The following is a 13874-nucleotide window of genomic DNA, read 5'->3' as shown; positions in this document are numbered from 1 at the left end:
CATTCTCACTAAACAGTTTTGCCTTTAATCTCTATGTTACCAATCAGTAGCATCATTTTTACGAAACTATCTAGCATGGATGAATCAGCATGGGTGGCTGGGAACTGGCCTTAGGTTGTTAAAACAAGAATCGCACAGCATCCCCAGCTTTCTACCAAAGCTGAGGAATCTCGCAGCCCTGCAGGTCACACTACTCACTCCAAGTCCCTCCGTCACTCTCAGACTTGAAGATCTTGCAGTAAAGATGTGGCTAATAAAAATGAGCATCTCAATAGGGAATAAAGTTTAGTTAAGCTGCTCCTGCAATTCTTTGATGCAAGAGGCAACAAACTTGCATCCTACAACACAGCTTAAGATCTCATGCCTAAGGTACTCTGGGCAGTCATTCTTTCCATGACTATCCTGAAAGGAAGGCCAAAATCCGATCTCTTTTTTCAGTAACATCTCTCACCGTTCCCACTACCACCCGCACCAAGACCCAATGCTTCTCTGTTCCAGCCACATCTCGTTTCTCAGTTACCTTCTAATATGCCTTTTCCAGGACCCTGAGCCTTTGCATTTGTTGTTCTTTCTACCTGGAGTACCCCTTCTGGGTTGGCAAAGCCCTACACACTCTTAGCATGCTGCCCACCTGTCATCTCCTTCATGGAACTTAATAAGATACCCTAAGCAGAATGAGTCACCCTTCCCCTGACCCCACTCCTACCCCACACAGCTGGTTCCTAGACATTAGCACTTCATGCTAATGCTACCAAGTTATCTTTGTGACTCCCCCTCTACTCCAACCAGATAGGGAGCTCCTCAAAGACCGGAGGCCATCTCTCACTCAGCTTCACATCCAGCCTTTAATGAAATGACTGGCACGGAGTAGATCTTTAGTAACAGCTTGTTGAAACAGAGAATACTGGATGAAAACCCATTTGTTCATTCACTCAACCAATATTTACTGAACGCCAACAGAGTTCCAGGCTGGGAGTGCAACTGCGAATAAGACAGAGAATGCCTTTATTCCCACCAGGTTTATATTCTGTTGGGAGGGAACAGACGATGAGGAAGAAATCACATACATATATACCACCTTGGCTGGTGACAAATATGATAAACAAAAGTACAGCGGGAGGGCGGTGACAAGGAGAGCTATTTTAGATAAGAGCATGAGGGTGGGCTTCTCTGTGGAGCTAATATTTGAGGCTGCTGACCTGCTGCACATAGGCTTTGTCTTCTGTGGTTAGCGGAGGGATGACGTGCTAGCTACTTCCTGTGTGGTGACCACACTGAGTGACTCAGGTTCCCAAGATGTCTCTCTGGGGGCAGTGGAGAAAGCCAAGGCTATTTGAACTAAAGGAAGCTTGGCCTCTATAGCATTCAGCACTAAGCTACTAACGAAGCTACCTCAGAACACACTGTAGAAATGAAGGGACTTGAGAGGCTTGGTGCCAAAGTCTCGAAAGGACCCTCAGGCCCTGCCCGGTATCCACAGAGATACCGCAGAGCCCGTGGAGCGGGTTCTGTTTTCCGGCCATTGGAACAGTAGGTTTTCTCGGCCTTTGTGATTTCAACGACCAGCCCAATTACAGGACAGCAAATGATTAACCTGAAAGGTGCAAGTAGCGGGGTTGTGATCTCAATTCCGTCACTTATTGCCCTGTGCTACCTTGGGCAAGTCACTGAAACGCTATAGTAATTTTCCCACCTATAAATTGGGAGTAATCAATAACAGTCATGTTGCTTACCTTCACCAATGTTTGTACAGATCAAATATGATATAGAACTATGGAAAGTATAAAGCACAAACAAAATGCAGGAAATTATTATTTCTACTGGGGGAATAAACATTGTCAGAGTACCTATTAAGTGCCCAGAGTCCTATATATGTTGCCTTATTCAATTTTCACAAAATTCTGTACAGGAATTATTTTTCCCATGTTGGAGACTAGAAAACAAAGGCTCAGAGAGGTTCAGTGACTTCATTAAGGGGGCACAGCCAAGATTCCAGTTCAACTTCACTGTCTCCAGAACTCGTGCTTACTCTGCATCCTCCCGCCTGTGAGTAGTTGTTCCAAGCCCGGCATGGGTTCTCAGCCCTGAATCGCCTTACCCAGAGCTGTGATGTGCCTCCCTGCCAACTGTCTCCGCTCAGCACCTGATGCAAGAGCTAAACCCTAGCTTCTAACCAAGCCTGCACTGGGGTTCTCAGGCCTGCCCAGACCCCAGTGCATCTCCTCTGGTATGAGTCTGCCTCTTGGCGTGGTTTGCTGCTGTGTCTGGCATGTTGTGGACGGCTATAAAGTGCTCAACACCGCACCTGCTTTTCTTCTGCTGACACCCTGCTATCATCTCCATCTCTGATTCGAGAACAGGGATGTATCTGGGCTGCCCCTGCATTGCCCTGTGCCCCCGCCAGCACTCCCTGCCTCCCCTTGAACCTTCCGGAGGCTCTAGCTGCCATTAGTGCTCAATTTATGGCCTCACAGCTGAACAAGAAACCTTGACAGAAACAAATTGTGCTTGGCTATATCTGCCTTCCATATTCGTGCCCAGCTGGACCAATCATTTCAGAATCCATTTTAGGAATTTCAGTTTTCGTGATGGCAGATCAGAGTTAAAAGAAGTGGCCCACAAGTAGATGAGTAGTTACAACTTTGGCCCAGATAATCCCCAAAGTGAATAAGCCACAAAGTGAATGATGCTTTTGTGGATAGATGAGAATTGAAACTACCTTGTGAGGTTGGATCAAGGAAAATGCATTTAAGAAAACTCACTTGCTTTGGGCCTGGATTCCTCTCTCATCTTAAGGGAGTTAGACGGAGCTTTGCTGAAAGAACAGAATGGCTCCCCAAGGAAGCGGGGCTAGGACTGGCAGTACCAAGCCCCAGAGAAAAATAGTGATGCTCTGGTCTTACTTCCAGCCTGACCTTTGTGCTTCAAACTAACCTCTAAGGGCTGTCATTCTCCAGCTCCGTGTGTCACTCTCTGGCAATGGGGAACCCGAAAGGTTTCTGAGTGATGCTCAGAGACAGTACAGTCATTAAGAGTACAGAATCCCTGGCTTCAAATTCGGCTCGGCCATTTGTCACGTGTCTTGAGGCAGGTTTTGTGAACTCTGTGTCTTGGTTTCCCCGCCTGTAAAATGGGGAGAATAATAGCACCTCGTTCCAAAAGGGATTGTTGAGATCAGTTCGTTTCTACACATGAAGTACTTAGATCATTCCCAGAAAATAGTTTTTGCCATGTAGATTTTAGCAATTATTTTGCTACTGAAAATAGAGGTGGAGCTATTTTGGGACTCAGCTGGGGATTTCTTAACCCAGGAGAGCCTAAACATCCCCAAATCAGATCTCAGGTATCCATTTACCATTGTTCTTCCTTCATCACTGGCAGGCCCTGGTCCAGCCAGTTGCTGAGCCTGGCTCTGGAGTGAGATGCAAAACGTTAGAAGTAAAAATGCTATTTTCCCTCTCTTGCAGGCTTTTGCCACTGGCAAAAAGATCTCTTTAGCAATATTTGACCTTAAGAACTTAAAATGAAAAGGTCAAAACATTTCGAGGAGTGGGAGCTGGGTCCCTTCCCAGCTCTTCCCTTGTCACAGAGTTAGTGAATGTCAGGTGTGGTTGCCAGAGGCCCACAGGACCCCCCTCCCCCAAGAAATAGTGAAAGTAGTAGAACAGAGAGTGCAGAGAGAGAGAGAGAGAGAGAGAGAGAGAGAGAGAGAGAGAGAGAGAGGTCTCTGCACTTCTGTCTCCTGGGCCTTCAGCCACAGCGAAGGATGCTGCTTGGGAGGGCTCTGTTGGGTCAGAGTGAAGACACAGCCAGAGAAGTCACCCCAGTCCCTCTCAGGGGTTTTCCTGCCTTCCCTTCCCAGGCTGCAAGGATGGCTGCTGAGTTTCTCATTCTTACAAAATTAAGCTGATAAAATACAAATGAAAAAAGGCTGGGGGTAAAAAGGAGGGCACAGCACACTCTTACTTTGCATTTTAATAACTCAGGAATGGTGCCTCAGACCATTTTCATAAGAGATTGACTGATAGTGGTCTCTTCCCCACTCCCCACCTGGAACAGATCAGGGTCCAGACCAACAGCATGCTTTCTTCCTCTCCAGAACTTCCCACCTGGCCCTGCCCCTGGATGGAGGGTGGCCCACAATGAAACTCATGCCTTTGGCATGACTTGCTGGCCTCTCAAGGATCCAGCCTGGGAGGGCAACCCTAGTTACCCAAGACACACTCCCAGGGAAATGATGCCCCTGTGGGCTGCACAGCTGCGTCTTGCTTTGCGAGGGAGCCAGTTATGAGAACACAACCAGGCTCCACCAAGGGCAACTCCATGGAGATCAGAGCTACCTTATTTGGTCAGCCAATCTTCCCTTGAGCTGCTGCCTCCAGTGCTCCAGCCCACAGGCCCTGCAGCACCAGGGAGAGCTGGTGACAGGGTAAGAAGGAAACAGGGCTCAAGGCCACTGCCTGACTCGAGAATGTGATACCTTATTCCTGCAGCCAGCCTCAGGCCAAATAGGGCCTCCTCTACTCCATGAGGGGAATATATACAAACATTTATCGACATATATGAGGGCACTGGTGCCCCTGATCTCCAGCCTCAAAATACACCCTTCCTGCCTGGAATTACCATAAAGTAAGTACTCTATTAATTGAAGAATCTCTACGTGCTGAGGGCTGTTAAAAGTCTTCTTGTAGAAAATGACATCTCATTTAACAGACACAGCAATTCTGAAAGGTAGGAGCTATTTACTCCATTTCACAGGTGAGGAAACTGAGGCAGAGAAGTCCATGGATTTCCCCACAGCTACGCAGCTAGTAAGTGGCAGAGCCAAGATTCAAACTCTTTTTGGGCAGAGTTTCATCAAGTGTTTCTGCCTGGCCAGCATGGGCAACAGGAGATACAGGGTCAGTGGAGACTTAGAGGGTGGGGCTGGTCAGGTGGGCTTTGCAGTCACATCCCATCTGAGGAGCAGAAACCTGGCAGCTTCCAAGGTAGATGAAAAGCCGACCTGCCTCAAATTGTTTTATTTAAAGCCAGGCTCCTGACTGTTTGAAGCCGCTTGGTTTTGGCAGTGCTCTTCCCTTTTTCTCTTTTTTCTTGCTGTTTTTAAACAGCCCTCGCAGAAAAGGGGAGCGCATCGTTGCTGGGCGCCTCACTTGCAGATGCTCAAAAGACCTCTGTCCCTCCCACCCCATGGCTGGCTCCAGAGCAAGGCAGCTGGGCTGCGTGCGAGCGGGTGGGCACGCGTGCTCGCAGACGGCTCTTCTTTGCGGAAAGGCAGGAAGCCCTGCATTGATCTGCACCTGAAGTATAGATACAGATGAAGTCTTTTGCTTTTATAGTGAGTTTCACCGGCATTAAACTTCATTTATATCTCTATAAATATATATGGCTTCGAATGGGAGGTTTTATGGATTGCTTTATAAGTTCCATCTCTCTGTGGCACAGACTGGGTCACCGTGAGGAAACAGTCCCTTTATAGGCAGCTCTGGCCTCTGCCCTTTTTAACATAGCTCTTTGCAGGGCTCTCATCTGGTGTTCAGGGCCCTGTGCATCTCCCCAGCTGGCCATCTCTCCTCCTAGCACCTGGACAGACATGGGCTCTCCAGCCCTGGTGCTGCCCTCTCTTCTGTCTGCTGTGCCCTGTCACCCCTGGCTCACAGCTGGCCAGTCGGGAGAAGGGAGAGAGGGCACAGGACTGTCAGCTGATCTCTCCACACCTGTCCCTGGGCCCAGGCGCCACAGCTGAACTTGGTATTGACCAATTCACAGGGGACATCAGGAGGTAGTTACACAGGGCAAGCTGGCAAAATCTGGCTTATTAAGGTATATGTTTTACAGAAATTCATTTAGATAAACAGCCTATCCACACAAACACCAGCGCTCAGTGGAGACAGGCTTTACAATACTTCACGAAGCAGGCAGAAGCTTCTCTCCTGATGCACTCGTGGAGATAAATTCAAAGTAATCTATATAAACTCAAGCCTTTGAAATTGTACACCGTCAAAAAATTCAAACAATTACTCTAGTCCAGCCAGGAGGTGGCTGTTAGATGTTCTTCTTTTGGAAAACATAATTATAAAGGAAGGGAAAATGTTTCATAAATAAAATTCAGAATGCCAGAAGAACCTGGAGGGAAGGGAAGGTAGAAGAAAGGAAACCCAAATGTTCATGGTCTCTTGCTGACTGCAGAATAGGGCTCGGAAACCCTCCTTAAGGCTCAAATTAATTTCAGTCTAGTACAATTTCAAGGTAATTAATTGGGAAGAGGCATTTTTCAGATATTTAAAAATACATCAGCTTGGCTCTTGGTGCTAAAAGAGTGGGAGAAAAAATAGCCAACACACGCTCCTAAAATCAAGGTGATGTAAAACAAGGGCCGGCCCAACCCATTAGCACTTGAGAAGCTTATAAAATCCGGGTCAGCCCAGATAATTGCTAGCTTGTTAAAACACCAAGTGCCCCCCCTCAAGCTGCACCCAGTCCCCAGGCCATGTTAAGTAGCAAGTGTCACAATCTGGGATAGAGGACACGTTCAATGCCAGGCACTGTCCCAGGGACTTTGTACTCATGCCCTATTTAATTCTCTTAAAAACAACTTAAAGAAGATGTGATGATCTCTATAGGCTTTTGCGGGTAAGGGAAGGAGGGGACACTTCTGGCGGGGAACCTCAGATTAAGACAGGTTAAGTAATTGCCCAAGGTCACAGGGGCAGTATTTGTTGGAGCAGAAATTTGAAGTCCAATTAACTAACTCCACAGGTCTTGCTTCTTGATGCCTCCGCTCCATGGGTTCTGCGTATGTGTGGCCCAGAGCAGGGCAGGGATGACTTAGACACAAGCAGCAGAGACAGCGGAAGGATGTAGGCTCTGTCCAGGCACGGTGGCTTCTGCTTATAATCCCAACACTTTGGGAGGCCAAGATGGGAGGATCACTTGAAACCAGGAATTCAAGACCAGCCTGGGAAATATATTGAGACCCCCATCTCTACAAAAAAATAAAAGAATTAGCCAGGCATGTAGGTGTACACCTGTAGTCCCAGGCCCTAAGGGGGCTGAGGTGGGAGGATGGCTTGAGTCCAGGAGGTGGAGGCTACAGTGAGCCAGACTCATGTAGTTTGAGGAGGACACATCCAGATTAAAATAACCACAACTTCCTCCTGGGTCCTGGTAATAAACCTTTATTAAGTTGCTTATAGCCAGAGCATGAGACCGTTATTATAGAAGCTAAGTTGGGATGCCCTTGGCAGCTCCCTGATCTTGGATAGGGGTCCCTAGGAGACCAGGCTGGAACCCTTCAATAAACTCTAATGCATCTGTTGGCTCATTTGTCTCTGACACCAGAACTCCTTCCCCCATTAAGAAGTCTCACCTTGTAATACATAACCCAGAGACATGCTCCCCAAGGATGAGGGCTATACCTCTTGCTATTGCTAGTACTTCTCTGGGATAAGATTGGGACACTTCAGCAGAGAGAATAGATGACAGTTTAGGATCCATGCTCACTCAAACTTTGGCTGTTGTACAGATTAGCAATGAGAGTCTGAATATAGAAGATAAATCCAATTCATTCATGTGCACCAGTCCCATGTATCCTCCTCCATTTGCCTTCAGGAAGCCACCTGCTTTAACTTCCTAGGGAAATGGAACAATTTAAAATTCAAGGGAGTGTAATCATGGGAAAGTGTCTGTTTCTTACTTGACTGGAGAGTAAAGCAGAGTCAATTGGCCAGAATTAAAGGAGGGGAATAGGAAACAATACAAGCATCCATTGATGGATGGATGAATAAACAAAATGTGGTACATACATAAAGTGGAATATTAGCCATATAAAAGGAATGAAGTTCTGATACATGCTATAACATGGATGAACCTTGAGGGCATTATGCTAAATAAGATGAACTGGCTATAAAAGGACAAATATTGTATGATTTCACTTACATATAGTACCTAGAATAGTCAGGTTCATAGAGACAGGAAGTAGAAGTTGCCAGGGGCTGGGAGAGGAGGAAATGGAGAATTAGCATTTAACGGTAGAGTTTCAGTTTGGAAAAATGAAAACGTTCTGAAAACAGATGCTGGTGATGGTTGCATACAATGTAAATGTACTTACTGCCACTGAACTGTATTTTTAAAAGTAGGGAAAGAGAAAAAGACAAGGTTGCTTGAATTCCCTTTGCCAATTGGCATATCATTAGCTTACTGTGCTCAAAATTTACCAATATAGTTCTAATTCAAAGTCACATTTCCAAGGTAATGATGTAGTGATTCTTATACACACGTGATTGGACATAGCTTTTGAACAATCCCATTCCAATTCCCCCTTCCCTACTGGACTTGCTCTTAAGAAGATGAAACTAGTTACGTAGGAAATATCATCATTATTAGCATAACCCATAATCAAAATGAGGCAAAAGTGTGTCTCTGCACTTCTGCCAGATCCTCTACTGGAACTGGTTTTGTGGACATCATTCAACTTTGTATTTCTGTCCTAGGGAGTTCTCACTTTGGCTATCTTCTAACTTTCCATGACATGGTGTTTTAGCAACCTATACTTTACTCTGTGGGATCGCAGCTGGGAGAGATGACTCAGGAGACTTCCCCTCAAAGAGCTGGCTCAGTGCATTGAGTGCATTCTCAAAGGCAGGTGACCTCAGAATGGGGCAAAGCCCTGGAAGCACGTGCTAGAGTAAGGTCTCCAAATGGAGGGAGGCAAAGGACATCAGCACCATCTGAACATGTAAATAGGTCTATGACCTAGCTAAACACATTTTAAGCTCCACTAAAGATTCTAATTTACTGAGTAATCTGCCAGAAACTCTGATTTCCTTGTTGAAGACCTATGTGCAAATGGTGCACAAAATTCCCCATCTTTATCCAGTGACCCTTAAATGAGAGACAGGGTAAAAGAGAATTAGATAGGCAAGGTGTCCAAACTGGTTATACATGTTTGTATGTGTGTGCTGATACCACACACATGCGCGTGTGGACACACACACACACCCCGCCAAAGTTACCAAACTTTCTGATAACACCATTACTTCTTAATGGTAAAACGCAAGAGTATTACCTCACCTAGCCCACAACCCAGGGATGGGAGCAGGGTGAATGGAGACGTCCTTGGATAGAGCTGTGTTGGTAAGTAGGTCTCTGTATACGGCTTCTGGTTCTAAATTTACTCTTAACAAAGAGAAACAGCACCCTCCTCAGCCATGACCTTTGCGGATAGGGCTGAATTTCATGGCATAAGTTCTATCACAATGAACTCTTCTCTTTCTTCTTTACTAAGCTCACATGGGTACTCTTTTCTCAGCTCACTCTCCTGAAGCCCAGGTGAGGAGACTCATGACCAGCCACCTGAATACTGAATTCCAAGTTTTTAATGGAAATTTCAAACTCATCTCCATGAACTCCATCAGATAACTCATGTAAGCTCCGAGGCAGTTGCCCTCAGGGGCCTCCACAATTTCTGTTCAGATTTGATTGTTGGTTTCCATGAACACGATTGAAATGACCACTTGGCTTTCTAACACCATGACCTTAAGCTGGGGTACAGAATGTACCCCTCGCACATCTTTGCTACTATGCATTAAAAATAGCCTCAGAACTCTGAGATGTTCTCCTGAAAGTCTAGGGCTTAGATACCACGTCTATTAAGTAATACATTCAGCAATACATTTCCACTGCAAATGTAGCAGCATAAGCTATGGTGATACAAGTCAGAAAATGATGGGATTGGGGGAGGGGAAAAATCGGAAAGAAGCACAGGGAGCTTTTGTATATCTTTTTTGGGGTACGCAAGTGTACGCAATTGTCAAAACTTAATCTGAATGCTTAAGATCAGTGCATTTTATTATATACAAACTATAACTCATTTTTTTCAACAACAACAAAAAAGTAATAGTGGCCCTTTCCAGGTAAAAGATGGCAACCTTCGCCATGCAGAATAGGGCAGAACAGCTGACCTCCTCCTTCCATCTTTCCCCACCACTTCTCATCTCCCCAGTCCCGAGAGGCAGCCCAGCAGTCTACCCTGAGCAGTGAAGGAGGGCTGGGCATGAGAACTTAGTGGCTTTCTCTCCAGGACGCTGGCCAGATGTGACGGCCAGGAATGTTGCAGGAGTGGCTTTATATGTGAAGTGGGTTTGCACCCAGTTTCCCACTCCTCTTCTAGCGGTTCTATAAGTGGTCAGAGTCCAGCCCTCTCCAGCTCCATAGTTATCCTTGCCACATTCAGAACCACAGAGGACTCAACGAAGGTGGTTCCAGAAAACATTCATAGGAGAGAACAGTCACCAAACACCCAAAGCCAAGACATCTATGGCAACATGCCCCAGATAGGGGGCCTTCAGCTGGGATTTCTGGGCATGGTAATGTGGCAATCAGGCACATGACATCAGTTCAACCTAGACATCACCAGCCCAGGGGTCTCTCTTTGCAGTAAGCCCAGAGAGCTCTCCATCTGGCTCTTGGCCATCTTCTTAGCTGAGAAGTAGAGGCCATCAGCACCTTGAGGCTTCTTGCTGATTCTCATTTTTCACCAGGGTGAGGCCATTGCTCCACACTGAGTTCCCTAAAAGGCTTTGGCTGTAAGCCTGTCCTTTGGGGACCAATCCATCCCTTCTCTTCTGCACAGGAGCATTACTGCATTTCCTAGGTGAGGGTATATTAGCAGGCTAGAAGTTCTGTTTCTGCTTTTGCTATCCTCTGGCCTCCCACTGTTAAGTGTCTATGTTCCTCCATTTATAAAATGGGTCCAATAATGTCACTGAGCACTTTTTTGCAGAGAGAATTTAAGAGCATTAATGAGATAATGACCACTAAGTATGGTGACTTCAGTGGCTTTGGACAGGGTCCACTGCAAGGGCATAATGTTTTTTAAACCCTCAGGGATGTGTCATGCAGAAATCCATCCACTCACTTGTTCAAACAGGAAGATTTCAAGGACAGGAGGGTTTGGAGCACTAAAACATTGAATGAGTCAGTGTTGGTTTCTGATGCTCTGCATTTGTCTATTTCAGTCTTTCTTCTCTACCCTTACAACCTCTGACTTCACTCTCTTCCTGACTGCATTCTACTTCCTGCCATTCTAGGGAGATGCTAAGATTTCTGGATCCAATGCCAAGCGTAGTAAAAAAGAAAAGTGGTGCCATTTCACTCAGAACTACATCCCTCACCCAGAAGGCTCCCCAGCCAGAGGCGGAGAGTATTTTCTTCATCATGGAAGAGGGACCCATTGTGCTGAATTAAAAATAAGACAAAAAATTGCCATTCTAGGGTTCATTTGGTGTTGGAAAGAGTGAACCACTCCCCTGCATGTGTATCTCCCCTGTCTCAACACACTTGAAGAAAGTGACCAGAACCATAAATAGTTAGGGGTTAAATCAAGGGAAAACTTGCTCCTACAAGAAGTCAAATCTCTTTCAAGTTCCCTGTCGGATGCTGGCTCCACCGAGACTTGAATGATTGAAGGAAACCCTCAACACCACTTGTTGAATAACTCACCCAGGTAGGTGTGGCCAGGACTGAATGGGGGAGAGGCCAGCATATAGTGTCTCCAAGACCATACCAAAGCAGATGCAGGAAATTGACTGAACATACTCCAGAGAGGCAGAAAGCAGGAGAGAATAGAGGAATACCCTGCAAAAAGTAGTAGCAATGAGGAATGAAGTAATAATGAGATCCTGATTGCAGAGTCTCTCAGTGCTGAAGGAGAACAGAGTACCACTCCAAGCCCTCCTGAGTACGGGACAAGTCTAAGTTTGTTTCTGCTTCCCCTAGACATATAGAGACACACCTTTCTTCTGAGCTGTTTTTCACTGCCAGATGCCCCAGAAAACAGGGCAGAACAGACTTTGTCCTCTTTCCAACCACCCATAGCCAATGATGACAGAAAAGTGGAGGGTACCTCCTGCCTTCTGCAAATGTAATATAATTCACATCAGCCAATCTCTGTGAAGCTCAAGACACTGGCACTTTTCTACCACCATGAAGTCAGAAAGGACCTCAGTCCCCCAGAGCCGCCCCAGCCTGAGCCTCACCTGTTGCACCTGCCCACTTGCCATGGGTTCACATCAGAAGAGAAAGTAAAAGGTCAGCCTGGGCTCTCTCCACAGCAAGAGCCCAGAGAATCCTAGGAAACCGACATTTAAGAAACCACCTCCTTAAAGCTCTATCAGAGGTGCCCAACTTTTAACTCTACCTCCACTCCCAACCCCCCAGGTTTCCTTTGCAACACTTTCCCACCATGGATGGCTTGTTGGGAGAGAGTTAAAGAAGGTGCCCGACTCATTCCCCAAACCCTCTCCCTTATCTACAGACAAAAAGAACAGCCCTATATGGAGACACGCAGAAACCACCGGCAATTTAGCTCAGACCTCACCTGTCTTATGCAACAGTCCACACACACACACACACAAGGCCAAAGTCCACATCCCCCTTTAATTCGGTAAACATAGTTTTGCGCCTTTCTTTTCCCTACGCAGAACCCGACTCTACTGGCAGCAGAGAAATAGATGTAACCTTAGTGCCAAACGGCTTGCAGGAACACACAGACACACAGGAACCAAAATGCATCTCATAGCTCTCCTTGGTGCTGAAATCACGTTAGCGAGAAAATCAAAGGAGCGAGTGCTCCGGACTTACCCAGGCTGGGGGTGGGCGGCCGAGAAGCGAGAGGAGCTTCCTGGGAAGAAAATTGTTGTCTGCTCAGGCTGGAGCCAGCTGATGCGCTCACCTAGGGAGCCCACCTCTCTCCCTTCTCTTCCCTTCCTCCTTTTCTGGGAGGAAGAGACAAGGATCTACGAAAGAAATGAAACCCAAGCTGTCAGGGCTACGGGTGGAAGGAGAATGAGGAGGCAAGCAAAATAAGATCAAAAAGTCAGGTGGCTTCACTCCACTAGTGGTAATTCCTTGGGTCAGGGAGGACCCCCTTCTCTCACTCTCCCTGGGTCTGCCAGTCTCCTCTGCGTGTTGAGCCAACAGCCTTAGCACAGTCGGGTCCTGCCTCTGACGTGAAAGAGAGGAGGAAGCCTGGGACTGCTTTGCTGTCTCTCTCTCACGCGCTCTCTCTTTTCCCCTCTTGCTGAAATTTCAGCAGCATGATTTTTTTTTTTTTTCAGCCTCAGTTTTTTCCATCCCCCTACAAGCAGCCCCCTAGTGGACAGAAAAGAAAAGCATCCTAAATCCTCTTGAATAGTCCAGATTCAGGCACAGGAAACTCCCCGCACCCACCAACTCTTGGGGCTGCCTCTGCATAGCCAGGGTCCTGAAGAACGCAGAGGCTTCTTCAGATAGGGAGAGAAAGGGAGAGGATGGGAGTTTTTGCAGATGCTTTGCCCACGATTGCAGGAGAAATCCAGGGTGGAATGGGATGGGCGAGTGGTTGGGATAGAATGTTTTGGAATAAGGTCAGTTGTGGGGTTCTCAAGTGGTTTAAGGTCCTGGTTCAGCAGAAGGAACCCTCCAAAGAGTCAGGGTCGAGAGCCATGTGAAGTATGTGTATACCTACTTCATGACCCAGGCACAGAAATGCCTAAAGCAGCAAAGAATACAGGGAACCAAGGAGATCGAGCTGGCCCCTAATCCAACTCCAGAATATAGCCTTTTTTTTAAGCTGGCAAGAAAAATATCTGAAAAGATATGGCCCGAGCTCATCTCAGAGATAGAGACAGGAGTGACCTTGATGCACATTTACGGAGAACCTTGGCAGAGAAGGGGGACCAAGGGTTCACTGCTCACAGGCTCATAAGGGATATCTAACGCTTGCTTTTAAATGTACAGCTGCATAGCCTCCCAGAAAGAGTCCTCATACTTACATCTAAAAACCTTAGTCCTAGTTTCAGACTGTCACTTGCTTACTGGACATTTTGCTTCTC

The 13874-nt window shown here is 46.6% G+C and overlaps 1 protein-coding gene across 2 annotated transcripts in view; it reads right to left on the bottom strand.

The window, feature by feature from the left end:
• TNR (tenascin R) overlaps positions 1-13088 on the bottom strand; it is a 408221-nt gene extending 395133 nt beyond the window's left edge. For both annotated transcript variants that reach the window (XM_032291652.1, XM_032291653.1), the window contains exon 1: positions 12643-13088. The gene's annotated coding sequence lies outside the window, so the exon portion shown is untranslated. The remainder of the gene's footprint in view (positions 1-12642) is intronic.
• Between the last annotated feature and the right edge of the window lie 786 nt (positions 13089-13874).

Source organism: Sapajus apella, unplaced genomic scaffold, assembly GCF_009761245.1.
Source record: "Sapajus apella isolate SASKATOON/1434 unplaced genomic scaffold, GSC_monkey_1.0 scaffold25, whole genome shotgun sequence".
Lineage (NCBI taxonomy): Eukaryota > Metazoa > Chordata > Mammalia > Primates > Cebidae > Sapajus > Sapajus apella.
Note: the sequence above shows the minus strand (reverse complement) of the source record. Positions and strands in the feature narration are given on the sequence as shown.